This window comes from Electrophorus electricus, chromosome 3, assembly GCF_041902795.1.
Source record: "Electrophorus electricus isolate QZ-2024a chromosome 3, ASM4190279v1, whole genome shotgun sequence".
In the NCBI taxonomy this organism is placed as follows: Eukaryota; Metazoa; Chordata; class Actinopteri; order Gymnotiformes; family Gymnotidae; genus Electrophorus; species Electrophorus electricus.
The window spans coordinates 12,092,501-12,097,500 of record NC_137499.1 but is presented as its reverse complement, the minus strand read 5'-3'; the positions used below and the strand labels follow the sequence as shown (position 1 = coordinate 12,097,500).

The window sequence follows — 5,000 nt, the reverse complement described above, 5'->3', positions numbered from 1 at the left end:
ACCTCACTCCTTCTTACTGCTCCGAAAAATCAATGCCTCCATTAGCATTATTGATTGGCGGGGGGGCGGGGGGGGGGGGGTTGGCGTGGAGGCGGGGCTCTCGGGGGAGGGGGAGGGGCCAACGAGATGCAGCCCTGCACGCAAAGCCTTCGGAAAATCCCTCCGATGTAACCACTGTCGTGCTATGCGGCACGCCAGCTAGCTGCGCCAGAGGCGGGCGGGTCCGGGCGGGTCTGTCCAGATCTATTGAATCCCGCGTTAAATCATGGACCGAACACCCTGCGTTGCACGCCGGGCGCACAGACGTACGAATGAATAAAGAACCAAGCGCTCGCGTTAGACTCTTGGGAGGGGGGGAGGGGCTTGGGGGGGCAAGGGGGCGTGTCCTTGTGCTTCGACCCCACCCACCAGGGAGCGGATGACCAAAGAGCAAGAGGCTGCCTGGCTGGCGAGGTAAGGCTGGCGCGTCGTTCCACCGGAGTTACAAAGGACGTGGGCACGACGACACAGAAGCTGCTAGCCCTGGTCGGGCAGACGACGCGCGCACGCAGAGATCTCTCGCCTTAAGGCTGAAAGGCAGTTAGGTTCGGAAATCGACAGCCCACGTTTCCGGCACAGCGCACAGACACCCAATCCCACGGTAGCGGAGGGTGTCCTTCCCAAAACCTCCACAACCTGCACGGTGTACGGCCAGAAGGAAAGGGGATGGAGAGAAGAAGGAGACAGAGACATTTGCCGGATGGTGACACTTACTGGGTGGGTGTGTCCTCAGCTATGTGACATCACTGCTCTTCCACCTGTGAGAGAGAGAAGGGGGGTTTAATTGCCTGCTGTTTTATGATTTGTTTATCAGTTACCATAACGCAAGAGCTTGGAGAAAGGAAATGAGCAGAAGTCTTGGGCGTGTGGGAGATACGTTGGCACTGAGGCACAGGGGACGACGGCACATCCAGCACTACGGTCAGGTCCAGAAAGCCGAGAGCGTGACGCACACACATCCGCATGCCCACACATGTGGCTGGAAAACACACACACACTCCTTTTTTCCTGCTAAACCTGTTGGAATTACAGTCAGGCTCTGAGACTCCGGGTGTGAGGGACGATTTTTCTTAGCGCACAAGCTGAGAGAACCAGACTGCTCTGGTTTTCTCACGGCCTCGGTGTTTGTGCGTGCGTGTACGTGTTGGCGTGTGTGTGTGCGCGTGTGTCTGTGTTCTGTGATAAATAAACACACGTAGCAACACATTATATTTCCAAACTCCTCAGTCAGCTTGAACCACAGAATACACACATGGGCACAAGCACAGATTGCATGAGCAAGAAACCACCAAAATGACAAAATAATGTACATCTATATAAAAGTCCTGTCGCTCTCAAAAAAGTGTCCATGTTGCAAGTTTGTGCCTGTAAGACATTTCCATGTGGGAAGTGTCCTGGGTTTGCAGGAGACAGCTCAGCTTCCCGCCACAGAAGACTCCACGCCAGATACTCATCCTGACAAATCACCGGGCTGTCCCCGATGGCACCATGGCCCTGCCTGCGTATGTCCGGCCAGAGAGCAGGGGGTGGAGGAATTTACGATGGTGACACCGACCAGCCACGGCTCTGATGCGGAGATGACGGCCTGGATCCGCTGCACGCACTCTCACACACACACACACACACACACACACACACACACACACACGCGGAGGCCTTGGTAGTCCTGAGCTAGCTCCACAGCGCATCTCTATCCATCCGAACGACAACCTAATCAAAAATCGTTCTGACGGTACATTTTTTATTTGGTCCCCCGACGGGAAGAATTTGGAAGGAAGGATTATGCTCTCCTGTCGGCCAGAGGGCAAACCGACGCACATACACACACACACACACACACACACACACACACACAAACGCACGCGCAGGACAATGACGTCATAGGACATGAGCCGCGGCAGGGGACAGGGAGGGCCCCTTCGCTCAGACCCGCGTTCCTGCTCCTGTTTCAGGCAGCGGCCAAGTCAGTGAGGTGAGAAGGTGAGAAGAGCCAGGCGCGTCCTGACAGCGAGTCCAAACACCGGTGATTCATCTGTTCATCAAAAAATTTCAGCACATACTGCACAGAGCCTCCCTCTCTCTCTCTCTCCAGTCAGTGTGTCCGAGGGTCTGCGTGGCTCACTCTGTCGTCCTGAGCTGACGTACGCACGCCGTCTGCGTGCCGCTTCCGCGACTGCGTTGGAACAGGGCTCGCTCTCTGCTCTCTTCCGATCCGCGGGCGCGTAATCTCGTTCGTCCATCGGTAAGCCGTTGGGGGAGCGCGTGAGGTCTGTCACACGCGGCACGGTTGGGCGGAGGGCGGAGGGGCCCTGGGAGAGGAGACGGCCATTTCTCATGCCTGTAAACACTTCCTCTAAAATGGCCACCAGACAATTAGCCCCATCTGAGGCCTTAGCTGCTTACTCCTCTCTCCTCCCTCACACGCTAACAAGAGCCTCTCTCTCTCTCTCTCTCTCTCTCTCTCCCCCTCTCTCTCTCTCTTGTGTTTCTCTGTCCCTCTTTCGTTTTCTCATCTCTCTCTGTATCCCTCTCTGTCTCCCTCCTGTTGTTCTCTTGAACACCCCCCCCACACACACACACACACACACGAGTGAACGATGAACGCAAAAGCAGCACCACTGCACATGCACGACCTCCCCTCGGCCACCCGCCCCCCCGTCCCCGCGGTACGCGCCACAATGCAGCTGAATTAATATTCCGCTCACTCCTCATTTCCGCGTCTTCACTTTCCCCCCCTCACCTTTGAAGTTCCATGAAAACGCAGACCAGTCGGAAGCAGGGGAAGGAACAGAGAGAGAGAGAGAGAGAGCGACCGTGGAGCCACTGTGACGGCTCTTCTCAAGACAGAGCTGTGGGTTGGCCTTGTTGGAGGGGGTGGGAGGGTGGGGCTCTGTATTTTTATATTATTATTTTTCTGGATTTTGCAAAAACAATTGCCATCACAAGCAGAAGCGACCTGCCTTGCAGACAGATGGAACACGTCACGCGGACCCACGTGGAATCAAGACACAGGGAGCCAATAAAGTGAAGGAGGGCGAACACACTTTGCGTACACAGGGGTGTACAGGGAGCAGGTCTGCAGCAGGTCTGTATCACGAGCACGTATGGAGCAGGTCTGGAGCAGGAGCAGGTCTGCATGGAAGGTCCTGACAAGGTTCGGAAAAAGGGGCCTGCCTGGAGCTGTGAATGCCCATTTCTCAGTGTGCCCACCCTCAGCGTGCCAGCACTCTGCACAGCCTGTCCAATCACAGTCTAATTGTCTGACGAGATGTCTCGCATTGTTGTGATGTCATTACCAAGGAATCGTTCTGACTCTTCTAGCACAGATGTGACGTGACAGGGCAGAGTAGTTGATCACAGAGCTGCGCGATGCAGAGTGATGAGCAGCCGAGGCCTGTGTAATCAAACAGGCCTTGAGGTTTCACTGCGTGAAGGTCAACCCTGTTGCCTACGCAGCTGTCGTGCATCTCACACACACACACACACATACACACACACGTGCGCGCGTGCACGACAGGGTTGGCCGTCCCTCATCGAGGCCCTCTACACCCCTACACAACAGCTCACGCTATCACCTCGCCATCCACCCAGGAGTGTAGCCAACCAGTTACCATGGCGAACAATCTCCTACCCCAACCCTTATTAGAAAAGACCAGAGTCTGGGGGCTGGAACAAACGTGGAACATCATGGTTGCGGCACACCTCAGGGACCCGGCATGGAGGCCAGAGTGGCTCCGTTAAATCCGCGTGGATTTTACAAGTGGCCGGCCCCGTATGGGTCACGTTAGGTCTGTGTTCGGCCGAGGCACCAGCGCACGGAGGTGTTGGGTCCCGAAGTGCACGGCTGTCGTGTGGCGTTTGAGTGGGGAGGGCGCACGGCAGGGCGTCAGCTCGCCTACGGCTGCGCGGCTCTCGATGCTAAGTCAGAGGGAAAGCAAGCAGAGAGGAGCCAGGGTTCTGCTTAGGACTGTGCGGTTAGGGTTGAAGTGTGTTTGCGGGTGCAATGCAGAACGGTATGGTGTTGGGGTCATTTAGTACTGAATGGTGCTGAGGCAGGGCAGCGATGGGTTAACAGGGTAGCACAGTGTCACAACACTGCACAGTCGTGTTGTGTTGCTGTAGTACCACACTGCAGGGTGGTTGTGTTGCTGTAGTACAGCACTTCAGGGTGGTTGTGTTGCTGTAGTGCAGCACTGCAGGGTGGTTGTGTTACTGTAATACAGCACTGCAGAGTGGTTGTGTTGCTATAATACAGCACTGCAGGGTGGTTGTGTTGCTGTAGTACAGCACTGCAGGGTGGTTGGGTTGCTGTAGTACAGCACTGCAGGGTGGTTGTGTTGCTGTAATACAGTACAGCACTGCAGGGTGGTTGTGTTGCTTTAGTACAGCACTGCAGGGTGGATGTGTTGCTGTAATACAGCACTGCAGGGTGGTTGGGTTGCTGTCATACAGCACTGCAGGGTGGTTGTGTTGCTGTAGTACAGCACTGCAGGGTAGTTGTGTTGCTGTAATACAGCACTGCAGGGTGGTTGTGTTGCTGTAATACAGCACTGCAGGGTGGTTGTGTTGCTGTAATACAGCACTGCAGGGTGGTCGTGTTGCTGTAATACAGCACTGCAAAGTGGTTGTGTTGCTGTAATACAGCACTGCAAGGTGGTTGTGTTGCTGTAATACAGCACTGCAAGGTGGTTGTGTTGCTGTAATACAGCACTGCAGGGTGGTTGTGTTGCTGTAATACAGCACTGCAGGGTGGTTGGGTTGCTATAATACAGCACTGCAGGGTGGTTGTGTTGCTGTAGCACTGCAGGGTGGTTGTGCAGTGCAGGTAGGGCGGTGCAGAGTTAGCACGTTGCAGTGCAGGAGCAGGGTTGCATAGCTGTGAGGCGTGCAGGCGGAGGGCTTGCAGAATGTGACATGAGAGTCCGAGTGACGGACGGCGGCTTCTCCACCCCTGAGCCAGA

General features: G+C 55.4%; 1 protein-coding gene across 12 annotated transcripts in view; it reads right to left on the bottom strand.

Moving 5' to 3' along the window:
* Positions 1-5,000, bottom strand: part of baz2ba (bromodomain adjacent to zinc finger domain, 2Ba) — a 77,310-nt gene that overhangs the window by 64,100 nt on the left and 8,210 nt on the right. For all 12 annotated transcript variants that reach the window (XM_081710326.1, XM_081710333.1, XM_035526553.2 and 9 more), the window contains exon 2: positions 754-797. The gene's annotated coding sequence lies outside the window, so the exon portion shown is untranslated. The remainder of the gene's footprint in view (positions 1-753; positions 798-5,000) is intronic.